The sequence below is a fragment of the Heterodontus francisci genome, chromosome 4 (assembly GCF_036365525.1).
Source record: "Heterodontus francisci isolate sHetFra1 chromosome 4, sHetFra1.hap1, whole genome shotgun sequence".
Classification (NCBI taxonomy): Eukaryota; Metazoa; Chordata; class Chondrichthyes; order Heterodontiformes; family Heterodontidae; genus Heterodontus; species Heterodontus francisci.
This window is the reverse complement of record NC_090374.1, coordinates 9,545,705-9,569,248: the sequence shown is the minus strand read 5'-3', so window position 1 is coordinate 9,569,248 and position 23,544 is coordinate 9,545,705.

Here is a 23,544-nt window from a genome sequence, read left to right as displayed (position 1 = left end):
AGTGCTTCGGAAAGGGGTAAACTCCACTGTAACTGAGAGTGCTCGGAAAGGGCTAAACTCCACTGTAAATGAGAGTGCTTCGGAAAGGGCTAAACTGCACTGTAACTGAGAGTGCTTCGGAAAGGGGTAAACTCTCTTTAACTGAGAGTGCTTCGGAAAGGGCTAAACTCCACTGGAACTGAGAGTGCTTCGGAAAGGGCTAAACTCCACTGTAACTGAGAGTGCTTCGGAAAGGGGTAAACTCACTGTAACTGAGAGTGCTTCGGAAAGGGCTAAACTCCACTGGAACTGAGAGTGCTTCGGAAAGGGCTAAACTCCACTGTAACTGAGATTGCTTCGGAAAGGGCTAAACTCCACTGTAACTGAGATTGCTTCGGAAAGGGCTAAACTCCACTGTAACTGAAAGTGCTTCGGAAAGGGCTAAACTCCACTGTAACTGAGAGTGCTTCGGAAAGGGGTAAACTCCACTGTAACTGAGAGTGCTCGGAAAGGGCTAAACTCCACTGTAACTGAGAGTGCTTCGGAAAGGGCTAAACTGCACTGTAACTGAGAGTGCTTCGGAAAGGGGTAAACTCACTGTAACTGAGAGTGCTTCGGAAAGGGCTAAACTCCACTGGAACAGAGAGTGCTTCGGAAAGGGCTAAACTCCACTGTAACTGAGAGTGCTTCGGAAAGGGCTAAACTCCAGTGGAACTGAGAGTGCTTCGGAAAGGGCTAAACTCCACTGTAACTGAAAGTGCTTCGGAAAGGGCTAAACTCCACTGTAACTGAGAGTCCTTCGGAAAGGGGTAAACTCCACTGGAACTGAAAGTACTTCGGAAAGGGGTAAACTCCACTGTAACTGAAAGTGCTTCGGAAAGGGCTAAACTCCACTGTAACTGAGAGTGCTTCGGAAAGGGCTAAACTCCACTGTAACTGAGAGTGCTTCGGAAAGGTCTAAACTCCACTGTAACTGAGAGTGCTTCGGAGAGGGCTAAACTCACTGTAACTGAATGTGCTTCGGAAAGGGGTAAACTCCACTGTAACTGAGAGTGCTTCGGAAAGGGGTAAACTCCACTGTAACTGAGAGTCCTTCGGAAAGGGGTAAACTCCACTGTAACTGAAAGTGCTTCGAAAAGGGCTAAACTCCACTGTAACTGAGAGTGCTTCGGAAAGGGGTAAACTCCACTGTAACTGAGAGTGCTTCGGAAAGGGCTAAACTCCACTGTAACTGAAAGTGCTTCGGAAAGGGGTAAACTCCACTATAACTGAAAGTGCTTCGGAAAGGGGTAAACTCCACTGTAACTGAAAGTGCTTGGGAAAGGGGTAAACTCCACTGTAACTGAAAGTGCTTCGGAAAGGGGTAAAGTCCACTGTAACTGAGATTGCTTCGGAAAGGGCTAAACTCCACTGTAACTGAAAGTGCTTCGGAAAGGGCTAAACTCCACTGTAACTGAGAGTGCTTCGGAAAGGGGTAAACTCCACTGTAACTGAGAGTGCTCGGAAAGGGCTAAACTCCACTGTAACTGAGAGTGCTTCGGAAAGGGCTAAACTGCACTGTAACTGAGAGTGCTTCGGAAAGGGGTAAACTCACTGTAACTGAGAGTGCTTCGGAAAGGGCTAAACTCCACTGGAACTGAGAGTGCTTCGGAAAGGGCTAAAATCCACTGTAACTGAGAGTGCTTCGGAAAGGGCTAAACTCCACTGGAACTGAGAGTGCTTCGGAAAGGGCTCAACTCCACTGTAACTGAAAGCGCTTCGGAAAGGGCTAAACTCCACTGTAACTGAGAGTCCTTCGGAAAGGGGTAAACTCCACTGGAACTGAAAGTACTTCGGAAAGGGGTAAACTCCACTGTAACTGAGAGTGCTTCGGAAAGGGCTAAACTCCACTGTAACTGAGAGTGCTTCGGAAAGGGCTAAACTCCACTGGAACTGAGAGTGCTTCGGAAAGGGCTCAACTCCACTGTAACTGAGAGTGCTTCGGAAAGGGGTAAACTCCACTGTAACTGAGATTGCTTCGGAAAGGGCTAAACTCCACTGTAACTGAGATTGCTTCGGAAAGGGCTAAACTCCACTGTAACTGAAAGTGCTTCGGAAAGGGCTAAACTCCACTGTAACTGAGAGTGCTTCGGAAAGGGGTAAACTCCACTGTAACTGAGAGTGCTCGGAAAGGGCTAAACTCCACTGTAACTGAGAGTGCTTCGGAAAGGGCTAAACTGCACTGTAACTGAGAGTGCTTCGGAAAGGGGTAAACTCACTTTAACTGAGAGTGCTTCGGAAAGGGCTAAACTCCACTGGAACTGAGAGTGCTTCGGAAAGGGCTAAACTCCACTGTAACTGAGAGTGCTTCGGAAAGGGCTAAACTCCACTGGAACTGAGAGTGCTTCGGAAAGGGCTAAACTCCACTGTAACTGAGATTGCTTCGGAAAGGGCTAAACTCCACTGTAACTGAGATTGCTTCGGAAAGGGCTAAACTCCACTGTAACTGAGAGTGCTTCGGAAAGGGCTAAACTCCACTGTAACTGAGAGTGCTTCGGAAAGGGGTAAACTCCACTGTAACTGAGAGTGCTCGGAAAGGGCTAAACTCCACTGTAACTGAGAGTGCTTCGGAAAGGGCTAAACTGCACTGTAACTGAGAGTGCTTCGGAAAGGGGTAAACTCACTGTAACTGAGAGTGCTTCGGAAAGGGCTAAACTCCACTGGAACAGAGAGTGCTTCGGAAAGGGCTAAACTCCAGTGGAACTGAGAGTGCTTCGGAAAGGGCTAAACTCCACTGTAACTGAAAGTGCTTCGGAAAGGGCTAAACTCCACTGTAACTGAGAGTCCTTCGGAAAGGGGTAAACTCCACTGGAACTGAAAGTACTTCGGAAAGGGGTAAACTCCACTGTAACTGAAAGTGCTTCGGAAAGGGCTAAACTCCACTGTAACTGAGAGTGCTTCGGAAAGGGGTAAACTCCACTGTAACTGAGAGTGCTTCGGAAAGGGGTAAACTCCACTGTAACTGAGAGTCCTTCGGAAAGGGGTAAACTCCACTGTAACTGAAAGTGCTTCGAAAAGGGCTAAACTCCACTGTAACTGAGAGTGCTTCGGAAAGGGGTAAACTCCACTGTAACTGAGAGTGCTTCGGAAAGGGCTAAACTCCACTGTAACTGAAAGTGCTTCGGAAAGGGGTAAACTCCACTATAACTGAAAGTGCTTCGGAAAGGGGTAAACTCCACTGTAACTGAAAGTGCTTGGGAAAGGGGTAAACTCCACTGTAACTGAAAGTGCTTCGGAAAGGGGTAAAGTCCACTGTAACTGAGATTGCTTCGGAAAGGGCTAAACTCCACTGTAACTGAGATTGCTTCGGAAAGGGCTAAACTCCACTGTAACTGAAAGTGCTTCGGAAAGGGCTAAACTCCACTGTAACTGAGAGTGCTTCGGAAAGGGGTAAACTCACTGTAACTGAGAGTGCTTCGGAAAGGGCTAAACTCCACTGGAACTGAGAGTGCTTCGGAAAGGGCTAAACTCCACTGTAACTGAGAGTGCTTCGGAAAGGGCTAAACTCCACTGGAACTGAGAGTGCTTCGGAAAGGGCTCAACTCCACTGTAACTGAAAGCGCTTCGGAAAGGGCTAAACTCCACTGTAACTGAGAGTCCTTCGGAAAGGGGTAAACTCCACTGGAACTGAAAGTACTTCGGAAAGGGGTAAACTCCACTGTAACTGAGAGTGCTTCGGAAAGGGGTAAACTCCACTGTAACTGAGATTGCTTCGGAAAGGGCTAAACTCCACTGTAACTGAGATTGCTTCGGAAAGGGCTAAACTCCACTGTAACTGAAAGTGCTTCGGAAAGGGCTAAACTCCACTGTAACTGAGAGTGCTTCGGAAAGGGGTAAACTCCACTGTAACTGAGAGTGCTCGGAAAGGGCTAAACTCCACTGTAACTGAGAGTGCTTCGGAAAGGGCTAAACTGCACTGTAACTGAGAGTGCTTCGGAAAGGGGTAAACTCACTTTAACTGAGAGTGCTTCGGAAAGGGCTAAACTCCACTGGAACTGAGAGTGCTTCGGAAAGGGCTAAACTCCACTGTAACTGAGAGTGCTTCGGAAAGGGCTAAACTCCACTGGAACTGAGAGTGCTTCGGAAAGGGCTAAACTCCACTGTAACTGAGATTGCTTCGGAAAGGGCTAAACTCCACTGTAACTGAGATTGCTTCGGAAAGGGCTAAACTCCACTGTAACTGAGAGTGCTTCGGAAAGGGCTAAACTCCACTGTAACTGAGAGTGCTTCGGAAAGGGGTAAACTCCACTGTAACTGAGAGTGCTCGGAAAGGGCTAAACTCCACTGTAACTGAGAGTGCTTCGGAAAGGGCTAAACTGCACTGTAACTGAGAGTGCTTCGGAAAGGGGTAAACTCACTGTAACTGAGAGTGCTTCGGAAAGGGCTAAACTCCACTGGAACAGAGAGTGCTTCGGAAAGGGCTAAACTCCAGTGGAACTGAGAGTGCTTCGGAAAGGGCTAAACTCCACTGTAACTGAAAGTGCTTCGGAAAGGGCTAAACTCCACTGTAACTGAGAGTCCTTCGGAAAGGGGTAAACTCCACTGGAACTGAAAGTACTTCGGAAAGGGGTAAACTCCACTGTAACTGAAAGTGCTTCGGAAAGGGCTAAACTCCACTGTAACTGAGAGTGCTTCGGAAAGGGGTAAACTCCACTGTAACTGAGAGTGCTTCGGAAAGGGGTAAACTCCACTGTAACTGAGAGTCCTTCGGAAAGGGGTAAACTCCACTGTAACTGAAAGTGCTTCGAAAAGGGCTAAACTCCACTGTAACTGAGAGTGCTTCGGAAAGGGGTAAACTCCACTGTAACTGAGAGTGCTTCGGAAAGGGCTAAACTCCACTGTAACTGAAAGTGCTTCGGAAAGGGGTAAACTCCACTATAACTGAAAGTGCTTCGGAAAGGGGTAAACTCCACTGTAACTGAAAGTGCTTGGGAAAGGGGTAAACTCCACTGTAACTGAAAGTGCTTCGGAAAGGGGTAAAGTCCACTGTAACTGAGATTGCTTCGGAAAGGGCTAAACTCCACTGTAACTGAGATTGCTTCGGAAAGGGCTAAACTCCACTGTAACTGAAAGTGCTTCGGAAAGGGCTAAACTCCACTGTAACTGAGAGTGCTTCGGAAAGGGGTAAACTCACTGTAACTGAGAGTGCTTCGGAAAGGGCTAAACTCCACTGGAACTGAGAGTGCTTCGGAAAGGGCTAAACTCCACTGTAACTGAGAGTGCTTCGGAAAGGGCTAAACTCCACTGGAACTGAGAGTGCTTCGGAAAGGGCTCAACTCCACTGTAACTGAAAGCGCTTCGGAAAGGGCTAAACTCCACTGTAACTGAGAGTCCTTCGGAAAGGGGTAAACTCCACTGGAACTGAAAGTACTTCGGAAAGGGGTAAACTCCACTGTAACTGAGAGTGCTTCGGAAAGGGGTAAACTCCACTGTAACTGAGATTGCTTCGGAAAGGGCTAAACTCCACTGTAACTGAGATTGATTCGGAAAGGGCTAAACTCCACTGTAACTGAAAGTGCTTCGGAAAGGGGTAAACTCCACTGTAACTGAGATTGCTTCGGAAAGGGCTAAACTCCACTGTAACTGAAAGTGCTTCGGAAAGGGCTAAACTCCACTGTAACTGAGAGTGCTTCGGAAAGGGGTAAACTCCACTGTAACTGAGAGTGCTCGGAAAGGGCTAAACTCCACTGTAACTGAGAGTGCTTCGGAAAGGGCTAAACTGCACTGTAACTGAGAGTGCTTCGGAAAGGGGTAAACTCACTTTAACTGAGAGTGCTTCGGAAAGGGCTAAACTCCACTGGAACTGAGAGTGCTTCGGAAAGGGCTAAACTCCACTGTAACTGAGAGTGCTTCGGAAAGGGCTAAACTCCACTGGAACTGAGAGTGCTTCGGAAAGGGCTAAACTCCACTGTAACTGAGATTGCTTCGGAAAGGGCTAAACTCCACTGTAACTGAGATTGCTTCGGAAAGGGCTAAACTCCACTGTAACTGAAAGTGCTTCGGAAAGGGCTAAACTCCACTGTAAATGAGAGTGCTTCGGAAAGGGGTAAACTCCACTGTAACTGAGAGTGCTCGGAAAGGGCTAAACTCCACTGTAACTGAGAGTGCTTCGGAAAGGGCTAAACTGCACTGTAACTGAGAGTGCTTCGGAAAGGGGTAAACTCACTGTAACTGAGAGTGCTTCGGAAAGGGCTAAACTCCACTGGAACAGAGAGTGCTTCGGAAAGGGCTAAACTCCACTGTAACTGAAAGTGCTTCGGAAAGGGCTAAACTCCACTGTAACTGAGAGTCCTTCGGAAAGGGGTAAACTCCACTGGAACTGAAAGTACTTCGGAAAGGGGTAAACTCCACTGTAACTGAAAGTGCTTCGGAAAGGGCTAAACTCCACTGGAACAGAGAGTGCTTCGGAAAGGGCTAAACTCCACTGTAACTGAGAGTGCTTCGGAAAGGGCTAAACTCCAGTGGAACTGAGAGTGCTTCGGAAAGGGCTAAACTCCACTGTAACTGAAAGTGCTTCGGAAAGGGCTAAACTCCACTGTAACTGAGAGTCCTTCGGAAAGGGGTAAACTCCACTGGAACTGAAAGTACTTCGGAAAGGGGTAAACTCCACTGTAACTGAAAGTGCTTCGGAAAGGGCTAAACTCCACTGTAACTGAGAGTGCTTCGGAAAGGGCTAAACTCCACTGTAACTGAGAGTGCTTCGGAAAGGTCTAAACTCCACTGTAACTGAGAGTGCTTCGGAGAGGGCTAAACTCACTGTAACTGAATGTGCTTCGGAAAGGGGTAAACTCCACTGTAACTGAGAGTGCTTCGGAAAGGGGTAAACTCCACTGTAACTGAGAGTCCTTCGGAAAGGGCTCAACTCCACTGTAACTGAAAGTGCTTCGAAAAGGGCTAAACTCCACTGTAACTGAGAGTGCTTCGGAAAGGGGTAAACTCCACTGTAACTGAGAGTGCTTCGGAAAGGGCTAAACTCCACTGTAACTGAAAGTGCTTCGGAAAGGGGTAAACTCCACTATAACTGAAAGTGCGTCGGAAAGGGGTAAACTCCACTGTAACTGAAAGTGCTTGGGAAAGGGGTAAACTCCACTGTAACTGAAAGTGCTTCGGAAAGGGGTAAAGTCCACTGTAACTGAGATTGCTTCGGAAAGGGCTAAACTCCACTGTAACTGAGATTGCTTCGGAAAGGGCTAAACTCCACTGTAACTGAAAGTGCTTCGGAAAGGGCTAAACTCCACTGTAACTGAGAGTGCTTCGGAAAGGGGTAAACTCCACTGTAACTGAGAGTGCTCGGAAAGGGCTAAACTCCACTGTAACTGAGAGTGCTTCGGAAAGGGCTAAACTGCACTGTAACTGAGAGTGCTTCGGAAAGGGGTAAACTCACTGTAACTGAGAGTGCTTCGGAAAGGGCTAAACTCCACTGGAACTGAGAGTGCTTCGGAAAGGGCTAAACTCCACTGTAACTGAGAGTGCTTCGGAAAGGGCTAAACTCCACTGGAACTGAGAGTGCTTCGGAAAGGGCTCAGCTCCACTGTAACTGAAAGCGCTTCGGAAAGGGCTAAACTCCACTGTAACTGAGAGTCCTTCGGAAAGGGGTAAACTCCACTGGAACTGAAAGTACTTCGGAAAGGGGTAAACTCCACTGTAACTGAGAGTGCTTCGGAAAGGGGTAAACTCCACTGTAACTGAGAATGCTTCGGAAAGGGCTAAACTCCACTGTAACTGAGATTGCTTCGGAAAGGGCTAAACTCCACTGTAACTGAAAGTGCTTCGGAAAGGGCTAAACTCCACTGTAACTGAGAGTGCTTCGGAAAGGGGTAAACTCCACTGTAACTGAGAGTGCTCGGAAAGGGCTAAACTCCACTGTAACTGAGAGTGCTTCGGAAAGGGCTAAACTGCACTGTAACTGAGAGTGCTTCGGAAAGGGGTAAACTCACTTTAACTGAGAGTGCTTCGGAAAGGGCTAAACTCCACTGGAACTGAGAGTGCTTCGGAAAGGGCTAAACTCCACTGTAACTGAGAGTGCTTCGGAAAGGGCTAAACTCCACTGGAACTGAGAGTGCTTCGGAAAGGGCTAAACTCCACTGTAACTGAGATTGCTTCGGAAAGGGCTAAACTCCACTGTAACTGAGATTGCTTCGGAAAGGGCTAAACTCCACTGTAACTGAAAGTGCTTCGGAAAGGGCTAAACTCCACTGTAACTGAGAGTGCTTCGGAAAGGGGTAAACTCCACTGTAACTGAGAGTGCTCGGAAAGGGCTAAACTCCACTGTAACTGAGAGTGCTTCGGAAAGGGCTAAACTGCACTGTAACTGAGAGTGCTTCGGAAAGGGGTAAACTCACTGTAACTGAGAGTGCTTCGGAAAGGGCTAAACTCCACTGGAACAGAGAGTGCTTCGGAAAGGGCTAAACTCCACTGTAACTGAGAGTGCTTCGGAAAGGGCTAAACTCCAGTGGAACTGAGAGTGCTTCGGAAAGGGCTAAACTCCACTGTAACTGAAAGTGCTTCGGAAAGGGCTAAACTCCACTGTAACTGAGAGTCCTTCGGAAAGGGGTAAACTCCACTGGAACTGAAAGTACTTCGGAAAGGGGTAAACTCCACTGTAACTGAAAGTGCTTCGGAAAGGGCTAAACTCCACTGTAACTGAGAGTGCTTCGGAAAGGGCTAAACTCCACTGTAACTGAGAGTGCTTCGGAAAGGTCTAAACTCCACTGTAACTGAGAGTGCTTCGGAGAGGGCTAAACTCACTGTAACTGAATGTGCTTCGGAAAGGGGTAAACTCCACTGTAACTGAGAGTGCTTCGGAAAGGGGTAAACTCCACTGTAACTGAGAGTCCTTCGGAAAGGGGTAAACTCCACTGTAACTGAAAGTGCTTCGAAAAGGGCTAAACTCCACTGTAACTGAGAGTGCTTCGGAAAGGGGTAAACTCCACTGTAACTGAGAGTGCTTCGGAAAGGGCTAAACTCCACTGTAACTGAAAGTGCTTCGGAAAGGGGTAAACTCCACTGTCACAGAGAGTGATTCGGAAAGGGGTAAACTCCACTGTAACTGAGAGTGCTTCGGAAAGGGCTAAACTCCACTGTAACTGAGAGTGCTTCGGAAAGGGCTAAACTCCACTGTAACTGAGAGTGCTTCGGAAAGGGCTAAACTCCACTGTAACTGAGAGTGCTTCGGAAAGGGCTAAACTCCAATGTAACTGAGAGTGCTTCGGAAAGGGCTAAACTCACTGTAACTGAGAGTGCTTCGGAAAGGGCTAAACTCTACTGTAACTGAGAGTGCTCGGAAAGGGCTAAACTCCACTGTAACTGAAAGTGCTTAGGAAAGGGCTAAACTCCACTGTAACTGAGAGTGCTTTGGAAAGGGCTAAACTCCACTGTAGCTGAAAGTGCTGCGGAAAGGGCAAAACTCCACTGTAACTTAAATTGCTTCGGAAAGGGGTAAACTCCACTGTAACTGAGAGTGCTCGGAAAGGGCTAAACTGCACTGTAACTGAGAGTCCTTCGGAAAGGGCTAAACTCCACTATAACTGAAAGTGCTGCGGAAAGGGCTAAACTCCACTGTAACTGAAATTGCTTCAGAAAGGGGAAAACTCCACTGTAACTGAGAGTGCTTCGGAAAGGGCTAAACTCCACTGTAACTGAGAGTGCTTCGGAGAGGGCTAAACTCACTGTAACTGAATGTGCTTCGGAAAGGGCTAAACTCCACTGTAACTGAGAGTGCTTCGGAAAGGGCTAAACTCCACTGATACTGAGAGTCCTTCGGAAAGGGGTAAACTCCACTGTAACTGAAAGTGCTTCGTAAAGGGCTAAACTCCACTGTAACTGAGAGTGCTTCAGAAAGGGGTAAACTCCACTGTCACAGAGAGTGATTCGGAAAGGGGTAAACTCCACTGTAACTGAGAGTGCTTCGGAAATGGCTAAACTCCACTGTAACTGAGAGTGCTTCGGAAAGGGCTAAACTCCACTGTAACTGAGAGTGCTTCGGAAAGGGCTAAACTCCACTGTAACTGAGAGTGCTTCGGAAAGGGCTAAACTCCACTGTAACTGAAAGTGCTTCGGAAAGGGCTAAACTCCACTGTAACTGAGAGTGCTTTGGAAAGGGCTAAACTCCACTGTAGCTGAAAGTGCTGCGGAAAGGGCTAAACTCCACTGTAACTTAAATTGCTTCGGAAAGCGGTAAACTCCACTGTAACTGAGAGTGCTCGGAAAGGGCTAAACTGCACTGTAACTGAGAGTCCTTCGGAAAGGGGTAAACTCCACTATAACTGAAAGTGCTGCGGAAAGGGCTAAACTCCACTGTAACTGAAATTGTTTCGGAAAGGGGAAAACTCCACTGTAACTGAGAGTGCTTCGGAAAGGGCTAAACTCCACTGTAACTGAGAGTGCTTCGGAGAGGGCTAAACTCACTGTAACTGAATGTGCTTCGGAAAGGGCTAAACTCCACTGTAACTGAGAGTGCTTCGGAAAGGGCTAAACTCCACTGATACTGAGAGTCCTTCGGAAAGGGGTAAACTCCACTGTAACTGAAAGTGCTTCGGAAAGGGCTAAACTCCACTGCCACTGAGAGTGCTTCAGAAAGGGGTAAACTCCACTGTCACAGAGAGTGATTCGGAAAGGGGTAAACTCCACTGTAACTGAGAGTGCTTCGGAAATGGCTAAACTCCACTGTAACTGAGAGTGCTTCGGAAAGGGCTAAACTCCACTGTAACTGAGAGTGCTTCGGAAAGGGCTAAACTCCACTGTAACTGAGAGTGCTTCAGAAAGGGCTAAACTCCACTGTAACTGAAAGTGCTTCGGAAAGGGGTAAACTCCACTGTAACTGAGAGTGCTTCAGAAAGGGTTAAACTCCACTGTAACTGAGAGTGCTTTGGAAAGGGCTAAACTCCACTGTAGCTGAAAGTGCTGCGGAAAGTGCTATCTCCACTGTAACTGAGAGTGCTTCGGAAAGGGCTAAACTCCACTGATACTGAGAGTCCTTCGGAAAGGGGTAAACTCCACTGTAACTGAAAGTGCTTCGGAAAGGGCTAAACTCCACTGTAACTGAGAGTGCTTCAGAAAGGGGTAAACTCCACTGTCACAGAGAGTGATTCGGAAAGGGGTAAACTCCACTGTAACTGAGAGTGCTTCGGAAATGGCTAAACTCCACTATAACTGAGAGTGCTTCGGAAAGGGCTAAACTCCACTGTAACTGAGAGTGCTTCGGAAAGGGCTAAACTCCACTGTAACTGAGAGTGCTTCGGAAAGGGCTAAACTCCACTGTAACTGAAAGTGCTTCGGAAAGGGGTAAACTCCACTGTAACTGAGAGTGCTTCAGAAAGGGGTAAACTCCACTGTAACTGAGAGTGCTTTGGAAAGGGCTAAACTCCACTGTAGCTGAAAGTGCTGCGGAAAGTGCTATCTCCACTGTAACTGAAATTGCTTCGGAAAGGGGTAAACTACACTGTAACTGAGAGTGCTCGGAAAGGGCTAAACTGCACTGTAACTGAGAGTCCTTCGGAAAGGGGTAAACTCCACTATAACTGAAAGTGCTGCGGAAAGGGCTAAACTCCACTGTAACTGAAATTGCTTCGGAAAGGGGTAAACTCCACTGTAACTGAGAGTGCTCGGAAAGGGCTAAACTCCACTGTAACTGAGAGTCCTTCGGAAAGGGGTAAACTCCACGATAACTGAAAGAGCTTCGGAAAGGGGTAAACTCCACTGTAACTGAACATGCTTCGGAAAGGGGTAAACTCCACTGTAACTGAAAATGCTTCGGAAAGGGGTAAACTCCACTGTAACTGAGATTGCTTCGGAAAGGGCTAAACTCCACTGTAATTGAGATTGCTTCGGAAAGGGCTAAACTCCACTGTAACTGAAAGTGCTTCGGAAAGGGCTAAACTCCACTGTAACTGAGAGTGCTTCGGAAAGGGGTAAACTCCACTGCAACTGAGAGTGCTCGGAAAGGGCTAAACTCCACTGTAACTGAAAGTGCTTCGGAAAGGGCTAAACTCCACTGTAACTGAGAGTCCTTCGGAAAGGGGTAAACTCCACTATAACTGAAAGTGCTTCGGAAAGGGGTAAACTCCACTGTAACTGAGAGTCCTTCGGAAAGGGGTAAACTCCACTATAACTGAAAGTGCTTCGGAAAGGGCTAAACTCCACTGTAACTGAAAGTGCTTCGGAAAGGGCTAAACTCCACTGTAACTGAGAGTGCTTCGGAAAGGGCTAAACTCCACTGTAACTGAAAGTGCTTCGGAAAGGGCTAAACTTCAATGTAACTGAAAGTCCTTCAGAAAGGGCTAAACTCCGCTATAACTGAGAGTGCTTCGGAAAGGGCTAAACTCCACTGTAACTGAAAGTCCTTCGGAAAGGGCTAAACTCCACTGTAACTGAGAGTACTTCGGAAAGGGCTAAACTCCACTGTAACTGAGAGTGCTTCGGAAAGGGCTAAACTCCACTGTAACTGAGAGTGCTTCGGAAAGGGGTACACTCCACTGTAACTGTAAGTGCTTCGGAAAGGGCTAAACTCCACTGTAACTGAACGTCCTTCAGAAAGGGCTCAACTCCACTGTAACTGAGAGTCCTTCGGAAAGGGGTAAACTCCACTGAAACTGAAAGTGCTTCGGAAAGGGCTAAACTCCACTGTAACAGAAAGTGCTTCGGAAAGGGCTAAACTCCAATGTAACTGAAAGTCCTTCAGAAAGGGCTAAACTCCACTGTAACTGAGTGTGCTTCGGAAAGTGCTAATCTCCACTGTAACTGAGAGTGCTTCGGAAAGGGCTAAACTCCACTGTAACTGAGAGTGCTTCGGAAAGGGGTAAACTCCACTGCAACTGAAAGTGCTTCGGAAAGGGCTAAACTCCACTGTATCTTAGAGTGCTTCGGAAAGGGCTAAACTCCACTGTAACTGAGAGTGCTTCGGAAAGGGGTAAACTCCACTGTAACTGAGACTGCATCGGAAAGGGCTAAACTCCAATGTAACTGAAAGTCCTTCAGAAAGGGCTAAACTCCACTGTAACTGAAAGTGCTTCGGAAAGGGGTAAACTCCACTGTGACTGAGAGTGCTTCGGAAAGGGCTAAACTCCACTGTAACTGAGAGTGCTTCGGAAAGGGCTAAGCTCCACTGTAACTGAGAGTGCTCGGAAAGGGCTAAACTCCACTGTAACTGAAAGTGCTTCAGAAAGGGCTAAACTCCACTGTAACTGAGAGTCCTTCGGAAAGGGGTAAACTCCACTATAACTGAAAGTGCTTCGGAAAGGGGTAAACTCCACTGTAACTGAAAGTGCTTCGGAAAGGGGTAAACTCCACTGTAACTGAGATTGCTTCGGAAAGGGCTAAACTCCACTGTAACTGAGATTGCTTCGGAAAGGGCTAAACTCCACTGTAACTGAAAGTGCTTCGGAAAGGTCTAAACTCCACTGTAACTGAGAGTGCTTCGGAAAGGGGTAAACTCCACTGTAACTGAGAGTGCTCGGAAAGGGCTAAACTCCACTGTAACTGAGAGTGCTTCGGAAAGGGCTAAACTGCACTGTAACTGAGAGTGCTTCGGAAAGGGGTAAACTCACTGTAACTGAGAGTGCTTCGGAAAGGGCTAAACTCCACTGGAACTGAGAGTGCTTCGGAAAGGGCTAAACTCCACTGTAACTGAGAGTGCTTCGGAAAGGGCTAAACTCCACTGGAACTGAGAGTGTTTCGGAAAGGGCTAAACTCCACTGTAACTGAAAGCGCTTCGGAAAGGGCTAAACTCCACTGTAACTGAGAGTGATTCGGAAAGGGCTAAACTCCACTGGAACTGAGAGTGCTTCGGAAAGGGCTAAACTCCACTGTAACTGAAAGTGCTTCGGAAAGGGCTAAACTCCACTGTAACTGAGAGTGCTTCGGAGAGGGCTAAACTCACTGTAACTGAATGTGCTTCGGAAAGGGCTAAACTCCACTGTAACTGAGAGTGCTTCGGAAAGGGGTAAACTCCACTGTAACTGAGAGTCCTTCGGAAAGGGGTAAACTCCACTGTAACTGAAAGTGCTTCGGAAAGGGCTAAACTCCACTGTAACTGAGAGTGCTTCGGAAAGGGGTAAACTCCACTGTAACTGAGAGTGCTTCGGAAAGGGCTAAACTCCACTGTAACTGAAAGTGCTTCGGTAAGGGGTAAACTGCACTGTAACTGAGAGTGCTTCGGAAAGGGGTAAACTCCACTGTCACAGAGAGTGATTCGGAAAGGGGTAAACTCCACTGTAACTGAGAGTGCTTCGGAAAGGGCTAAACTCCACTGTAACTGAGAGTGCTTCGGAAAGGGCTAAACTCCACTGTAACTGAGAGTGCTTCGGAAAGGGCTAAACTCCACTGTAACTGAGAGTGCTTCGGAAAGGGCTAAACTCCAATGTAACTGAGAGTGCTTCGGAAAGGGCTAAACTCACTGTAACTGAGAGTGCTTCGGAAAGGGCTAAACTCTACTGTAACTGAGAGTGCTCGGAAAGGGCTAAACTCCACTGTAACTGAAAGTGCTTCGGAAAGGGCTAAACTCCAATGTAACTGAGAGTGCTTTGGAAAGGGCTAAACTCCACTGTAGCTGAAAGTGCTTCGGAAAGGGCTAAACTCCACTGTAACTGAAATTGCTTCGGAAAGGGGTAAACTCCACTATAACTGAAAGTGCTTCAGAAAGGGGTAAACTCCACTGGAACTGAAAGTGCTTCGGAAAGGGGTAAACTCCACTGTAACTGAGAGTGCTCGGAAAGGGCTAAACTCCACTGTAACTGAAAGTGCTTCGGAAAGGGCTAAACTCCACTGTAACTGAAAGTGCTTCGGAAAGGGGTAAACTCCACTGTGACTGAGAGTGCTTCGGAAAGGGCTAAACTCCACTGTAACTGAGAGTGCTTCGGAAAGGGCTAAACTCCACTGCAACTGAGAGTGCTCGGAAAGGGCTAAACTGCACTGTAACTGAAAGTGCTTCAGAAAGGGCTAAACTCCACTGTAACTGAGAGTCCTTCGGAAAGGGGTAAACTCCACTATAACTGAAAGTGCTTCGGAAAGGGGTAAACTCCACTGTAACTGAAAGTGCTTCGGAAAGGGGTAAACTCCACTGTAACAGAAAGTGCTTCGGAAAGGGGTAAACTCCACTGTAACTGAGATTGCTTCGGAAAGGGCTAAACTCCACTGTAACCGAGATTGCTTCGGAAAGGGCTAAACTCCACAGGAACTGAAAGTGCTTCGGAAAGGGCTAAACTCCACTGTAACTGAGAGTACTTTGGAAAGGGGTAAACTCCACTGCAACTGAGAGTGCTCGGAAAGGGCTAAACTCCACTGTAACTGAAAGTGCTTCGGAAAGGGCTAAACTCCACTGTAACTGAGAGTCCTTCGGAAAGGGGTAAACTCCACTATAACTGAAAGTGCTTCGGAAAGGGGTAAACTCCACTGTAACTGAGAGTCCTTCGGAAAGGGGTAAACTCCACTATAACTGAAAGTGCTTCGGAAAGGGCTAAACTCCACTGTAACTGAAAGTGCTTCGGAAAGGGGTAAACTCCACTGTAACTGAGAGTGCTTCGGAAAGGGCTAAACTCCACTGTAACTGAAAGTGCTTCGGAAAGGGCTAAACTCCACTGTAACGGAGAGTGCTTCGGAAAGGGCTAAACTCCACTGTAACTGAAAGTGCTTCGGAAAGGGCTAAACTCCAATGTAACTGAAAGTGCTTCAGAAAGGGCTAAACTGCACTGTAACTGAGAGTGCTTCGGAAAGGGCTAAACTCCACTGTAACTGAGAGTGCTTCGGAAAGGGCTAAACTCCACTGTAACTGAAAGTCCTTCGGAAAGGGCTAAACTCCACTGTAACTGAGAGTGCTTCGGAAAGGGCTAAACTCCACTTTAACTGAGAGTGCTTCGGAAAGGGCTAAACTCCACTGAAATTGAAAGTGCTTCGGAAAGGGCTAAACTCCACTGTAACAGAAAGTGCTTCGGAAAGGGCTAAACTCCAATGTAACTGAAAGTCCTTCAGAAAGGGCTAAACTCCACTGTAACTGAGAGTGCTTCGGAAAGGGCAAAACTCCACTGTAACTGAGAGTGCTTCGGAAAGGGCTAAACTCCACTGTAACTGAGAGTGCTTCGGAAAGGGCTAAACTCCACTGTAACTGAAAGTGCTTCGGAAAGGGCTAAACTCCACTGTAACTGAGAGTGCTTCGGAAAGGGCTAAACTCCACTGTAACTGAGACTGCATCGGAAAGGGCTAAACTCCAATGTAACTGAAAGTCCTTCAGAAAGGGCTAAACTCCACTGTAACTGAAAGTGCTTCGGAAAGGGTTAAACTCCACCTTAACTGAGAGTGCTTCGGAAAGGGCTAAACTCCACTGTAACTGAGAGTGCTTCGGAAAGGGGTAAACTCCACTGTAACTGAAAGTGCTTCGGAAAGGGCTAAACTCCACTGTAACTGAGAGTGCTTCGGAAAGGGCTAAACTCCACTGTAAATGAAAGTCCTTCAGAAAGAGCTAAACTCCACTGTAACTGAGAGTGCTTCGGAAAGGGCTAAACTCCACTGTAACTGAGAGTGCTTCGGAAAAGGGTAAACTCCACAGTGACTGAAAGTGCTTCGGAAAGGGCTAAACTCACTGTAACTGAGAGTGCTTCGGAAAGGGCTAAACTCCACTGTAACTGAGAGTGCTTCGGAAAGGGCTAAACTGCACTGTAACTGAAAGTGCTTCGGAAAGGGGTGAACTCCACTGTAACTGAAAGTGCTTCGGAAAGGGCTAAACTCCACTGTAACTGAAAGTGCTTCGGAAAGGGCTAAACTCCACTGTAACTGAAAGTGCTTCGGAAAGGGCTAAACTCCACTGTAAATGAAAGTCCTTCAGAAAGAGCTAAACTCCACTGTAACTGAGAGTGCTTCGGAAAGGGCTGAACTCCACTGTAACTGAGAGTGCTTCGGAAAGGGGTAAACGCCACTGTAACTGAGAGTTCTTCAGAAAGGGCTAAACTCCACTGTAACTGAGAGTGCTTTGGAAAGGGCTAAACTCCACTTTAACTGAAAGTGCTTCGGAAAGGGCTAACCTCCACTGTAACTGAAAGTCCTTCAGAAAGGGCGAAACTCCACTGTAACTGAGAGTGCTTCGGAAAGGGCTAAACTCCACTGTAACTGAGAGTGCTTCGGAAAGGGCTAAACTCCACTGTAACTGAAAGTGCTTCGGAAAGGGCGAAACTCCACTGTAACTGAGAGTACTTTGGAAAGGGGTAAACTCCACTGCAACTGAGAGTGCTCGGAAAGGGCTAAACTCCACTGTAACTGAAAGTGCTTCGGAAAGGGCTAAACTCCACTGTAACTGAGAGTCCTTCGGAAAGGGGTAAACTCCACTATAACTGAAAGTGCTTCGGAAAGGGGTAAACTCCACTGTAACTGAGAGTCCTTCGGAAAGGGGTAAACTCCACTATAACTGAAAGTGCTTCGGAAAGGGCTAAACTCCACTGTAACTGAAAGTGCTTCGGAAAGGGGTAAACTCCACTGTAACTGAGAGTGCTTCGGAAAGGGCTAAACTCCACTGTAACTGAAAGTGCTTCGGAAAGGGCTAAACTCCACTGTAACGGAGAGTGCTTCGGAAAGGGCTAAACTCCACTGTAACTGAAAGTGCTTCGGAAAGGGCTAAACTCCAATGTAACTGAAAGTGCTTCAGAAAGGGCTAAACTGCACTGTAACTGAGAGTGCTTCGGAAAGGGCTAAACTCCACTGTAACTGAGAGTGCTTCGGAAAGGGCTAAACTCCACTGTAACTGAAAGTCCTTCGGAAAGGGCTAAACTCCACTGTAACTGAGAGTGCTTCGGAAAGGGCTAAACTCCACTTTAACTGAGAGTGCTTCGGAAAGGGCTAAACTCCACTGTAACTGAGAGTGCTTCGGAAAGGGGTAAACTCCACTATAACTGAAAGTGCTTCGGAAAGGGCTAAACTCCACTGTAACTGAAAGTCCTTCAGAAAGGGCTCAACTCCACTGTAACTGAGAGTCCTTCGGAAAGGGGTAAACTCCACTGAAATTGAAAGTGCTTCGGAAAGGGCTAAACTCCACTGTAACAGAAAGTGCTTCGGAAAGGGCTAAACTCCAATGTAACTGAAAGTCCTTCAGAAAGGGCTAAACTCCACTGTAACTGAGAGTGCTTCGGAAAGGGCAAAACTCCACTGTAACTGAGAGTGCTTCGGAAAGGGCTAAACTCCACTGTAACTGAGAGTGCTTCGGAAAGGGCTAAACTCCACTGTAACTGAAAGTGCTTCGGAAAGGGCTAAACTCCACTGTAACTGAGAGTGCTTCGGAAAGGGCTAAACTCCACTGTAACTGAGACTGCATCGGAAAGGGCTAAACTCCAATGTAACTGAAAGTCCTTCAGAAAGGGCTAAACTCCACTGTAACTGAAAGTGCTTCGGAAAGGGTTAAACTCCACCTTAACTGAGAGTGCTTCGGAAAGGGCTAAACTCCACTGTAACTGAGAGTGCTTCGGAAAGGGGTAAACTCCACTGTAACTGAAAGTGCTTCGGAAAGGGCTAAACTCCACTGTAACTGAGAGTGCTTCGGAAAGGGCTAAACTCCACTGTAAATGAAAGTCCTTCAGAAAGAGCTAAACTCCACTGTAACTGAGAGTGCTTCGGAAAGGGCTAAACTCCACTGTAACTGAGAGTGCTTCGGAAAAGGGTAAACTCCACAGTGACTGAAAGTGCTTCGGAAAGGGCTAAACTCACTGTAACTGAGAGTGCTTCGGAAAGGGCTAAACTCCACTGTAACTGAGAGTGCTTCGGAAAGGGCTAAACTGCACTGTAACTGAAAGTGCTTCGGAAAGGGGTGAACTCCACTGTAACTGAAAGTGCTTCGGAAAGGGCTAAACTCCACTGTAACTGAAAGTGCTTCGGAAAGGGCTAAACTCCACTGTAACTGAAAGTGCTTCGGAAAGGGCTAAACTCCACTGTAAATGAAAGTCCTTCAGAAAGAGCTAAACTCCACTGTAACTGAGAGTGCTTCGGAAAGGGCTGAACTCCACTGTAACTGAGAGTGCTTCGGAAAGGGGTAAACGCCACTGTAACTGAGAGTTCTTCAGAAAGGGCTAAACTCCACTGTAACTGAGAGTGCTTTGGAAAGGGCTAAACTCCACTTTAACTGAAAGTGCTTCGGAAAGGGCTAACCTCCACTGTAACTGAAAGTCCTTCAGAAAGGGCGAAACTCCACTGTAACTGAGAGTGCTTCGGAAAGGGCTAAACTCCACTGTAACTGAGAGTGCTTCGGAAAGGGCTAAACTCCACTGTAACTGAAAGTGCTTCGGAAAGGGCGAAACTCCACTGTAACTGAGAGTACTTTGGAAAGGGGTAAACTCCACTGCAACTGAGAGTGCTCGGAAAGGGCTAAACTCCACTGTAACTGAAAGTGCTTCGGAAAGGGCTAAACTCCACTGTAACTGAGAGTCCTTCGGAAAGGGGTAAACTCCACTATAACTGAAAGTGCTTCGGAAAGGGGTAAACTCCACTGTAACTGAGAGTCCTTCGGAAAGGGGTAAACTCCACTATAACTGAAAGTGCTTCGGAAAGGGCTAAACTCCACTGTAACTGAAAGTGCTTCGGAAAGGGGTAAACTCCACTGTAACTGAGAGTGCTTCGGAAAGGGCTAAACTCCACTGTAACTGAAAGTGCTTCGGAAAGGGCTAAACTCCACTGTAACGGAGAGTGCTTCGGAAAGGGCTAAACTCCACTGTAACTGAAAGTGCTTCGGAAAGGGCTAAACTCCAATGTAACTGAAAGTGCTTCAGAAAGGGCTAAACTGCACTGTAACTGAGAGTGCTTCGGAAAGGGCTAAACTCCACTGTAACTGAGAGTGCTTCGGAAAGGGCTAAACTCCACTGTAACTGAAAGTCCTTCGGAAAGGGCTAAACTCCACTGTAACTGAGAGTGCTTCGGAAAGGGCTAAACTCCACTTTAACTGAGAGTGCTTCGGAAAGGGCTAAACTCCACTGTAACTGAGAGTGCTTCGGAAAGGGGTAAACTCCACTATAACTGAAAGTGCTTCGGAAAGGGCTAAACTCCACTGTAACTGAAAGTCCTTCAGAAAGGGCTCAACTCCACTGTAACTGAGAGTCCTTCGGAAAGGGGTAAACTCCACTGAAATTGAAAGTGCTTCGGAAAGGGCTAAACTCCACTGTAACAGAAAGTGCTTCGGAAAGGGCTAAACTCCAATGTAACTGAAAGTCCTTCAGAAAGGGCTAAACTCCACTGTAACTGAGAGTGCTTCGGAAAGGGCAAAACTCCACTGTAACTGAGTGTGCTTCGGAAAGGGCTAAACTCCACTGTAACTGAGAGTGCTTCGGAAAGGGCTAAACTCCACTGTAACTGAAAGTGCTTCGGAAAGGGCTAAACTCCACTGTAACTGAGAGTGCTTCGGAAAGGGCTAAACTCCACTGTAACTGAGACTGCATCGGAAAGGGCTAAACTCCAATGTAACTGAAAGTCCTTCAGAAAGGGCTAAACTCCACTGTAACTGAAAGTGCTTCAGAAAGGGTTAAACTCCACCTTAACTGAGAGTGCTTCGGAAAGGGCTAAACTCCACTGTAACAGAGAGTGCTTCGGAAAAGGGTAAACTCCACAGTGACTGAAAGTGCTACGGAAAGGGCTAAACTCACTGTAACTGAGAGTGCTTCGGAAAGGGCTAAACTCCACTGTAACTGAGAGTGCTTCGGAAAGGGCTAAACTGCACTGTCACTGAAAGTGCTTCGGAAAGGGGTGCACTCCACTGTAACTGAAAGTGCTTCGGAAAGGGCTAAACTCCACTGTAACTGAAAGTGCTTCGGAAAGGGCTAAACTCCACTGTAACTGAAAGTGCTTCGGAAAGGGCTAAACTCCACTGTAAATGAAAGTCCTTCAGAAAGAGCTAAACTCCACTGTAACTGAGAGTGCTTCGGAAAGGGCTGAACTCCACTGTAACTGAGAGTGCTTCGGAAAGGGGTAAACGCCACTGTATCTGAGAGTTCTTCAGAAAGGGCTAAACTCCACTGTAACTGAGAGTGCTTTGGAAAGGGCTAAACTCCACTTTAACTGAAAGTGCTTCGGAAAGGGCTAACCTCCACTGTAACAGAAAGTCCTTCAGAAAGGGCGAAACTCCACTGTAACTGAGAGTGCTTCGGAAAGGGCTAAACTCCACTGTAACTGAGAGTGCTTCGGAAAGGGCGAAACTCCACTGTAACTGAGAGTACTTTGGAAAGGGGTAAACTCCACTGCAACTGAGAGTGCTCGGAAAGGGCTAAACTCCACTGTAACTGAAAGTGCTTCGGAAAGGGCTAAACTCCACTGTAACTGAGAGTCCTTCGGAAAGGGGTAAACTCCACTATAACTGAAAGTGCTTCGGAAAGGGGTAAACTCCACTGTAACTGAGAGTCCTTCGGAAAGGGGTAAACTCCACTATAACTGAAAGTGCTTCGGAAAGGGCTAAACTCCACTGTAACTGAAAGTGCTTCGGAAAGGGGTAAACTCCACTGTAACTGAGAGTGCTTCGGAAAGGGCTAAACTCCACTGTAACTGAAAGTGCTTCGGAAAGGGCTAAACTCCACTGTAACGGAGAGTGCTTCGGAAAGGGCTAAACTCCACTGTAACTGAAAGTGCTTCGGAAAGGGCTAAACTCCAATGTAACTGAAAGTGCTTCAGAAAGGGCTAAACTGCACTGTAACTGAGAGTGCTTCGGAAAGGGCTAAACTCCACTGTAACTGAGAGTGCTTCGGAAAGGGCTAAACTCCACTGTAACTGAAAGTCCTTCGGAAAGGGCTAAACTCCACTGTAACTGAGAGTGCTTCGGAAAGGGCTAAACTCCACTTTAACTGAGAGTGCTTCGGAAAGGGCTAAACTCCACTGTAACTGAGAGTGCTTCGGAAAGGGGTAAACTCCACTATAACTGAAAGTGCTTCGGAAAGGGCTAAACTCCACTGTAACTGAAAGTCCTTCAGAAAGGGCTCAACTCCACTGTAACTGAGAGTCCTTCGGAAAGGGGTAAACTCCACTGAAATTGAAAGTGCTTCGGAAAGGGCTAAACTCCACTGTAACAGAAAGTGCTTCGGAAAGGGCTAAACTCCAATGTAACTGAAAGTCCTTCAGAAAGGGCTAAACTCCACTGTAACTGAGAGTGCTTCGGAAAGGGCAAAACTCCACTGTAACTGAGAGTGCTTCGGAAAGGGCTAAACTCCACTGTAACTGAGAGTGCTTCGGAAAGGGCTAAACTCCACTGTAACTGAAAGTGCTTCGGAAAGGGCTAAACTCCACTGTAACTGAGAGTGCTTCGGAAAGGGCTAAACTCCACTGTAACTGAGACTGCATCGGAAAGGGCTAAACTCCAATGTAACTGAAAGTCCTTCAGAAAGGGCTAAACTCCACTGTAACTGAAAGTGCTTCGGAAAGGGTTAAACTCCACCTTAACTGAGAGTGCTTCGGAAAGGGCTAAACTCCACTGTAACTGAGAGTGCTTCGGAAAGGGGTAAACTCCACTGTAACTGAAAGTGCTTCGGAAAGGGCTAAACTCCACTGTAACTGAGAGTGCTTCGGAAAGGGCTAAACTCCACTGTAAATGAAAGTCCTTCAGAAAGAGCTAAACTCCACTGTAACTGAGAGTGCTTCGGAAAGGGCTAAACTCCACTGTAACTGAGAGTGCTTCGGAAAAGGGTAAACTCCACAGTGACTGAAAGTGCTTCGGAAAGGGCTAAACTCCACTGTAACTGAGAGTGCTTCGGACAGGGGTAAACTCCACTGTAACTGAGAGTCCTTCGGAAAGGGCTAAACTCCACTGTAACTGAGAGTGCTTCGGAAAGGGGTAAACTCTACTATAACTGAAAGTACTTCGGAAAGTGGTAAACTCCACTGTAAGTGAAAGTGCTTCGGAAAGGGGTAAACTCCACTGTAACTGAAAGTGCTTCGGAAAGGGCTAAACTCACTGTAACTGAGAGTGCTTCGGAAAGGGCAAAACTCCACTGTAACTGAAAGTGCTTCGGAAAGGGCTAAACTCCACAGTAACTGAGAGTGCTTCGGAAAGGGGTAAACTCCACTGTAACTGAGAGTGCTCGGAAAATGCTAAACTCCACTGTAACTGAAAGTGCTTCGGAAAGGGCTAAACTCCACTGTAACTGAGAGTCCTTCGGAAAGGGCTAAACTCCACTGTAACTGAGAGTGCTTCGGAAAGGGCTAAACTCCACTGGAACTGAAAGTGCTTCGGAAAGGGCTAATCTCCACTGTAACTGAGAGTGCTTCGGAAACGGCTAAACTCCACTGTAACTGAGAGTGCTTCGGAAACGGCTAAACTCCACTGTAACTGAGAGTGCTTCGAAAAGGGCTAAACTCCACTGTAACTGAAAGTGCTTCGGAAAGGGCTAAACTCCACTGTAACTGAGAGTGCTTCGGACAGGGGTAAACTCCACTGTAACTGAGAGTGCTTCGGAAAGGGCTAAACTCCACTGTAACTGAGAGTGCTTCGAAAAGGGCTAAACCCCACTGTAACTGAAAGTGCTTCGGAAGGGGCTAAACTCCACTGTAACTGAGAGTGCTTCGGAAAGGGGTAAACACCACTGTAAC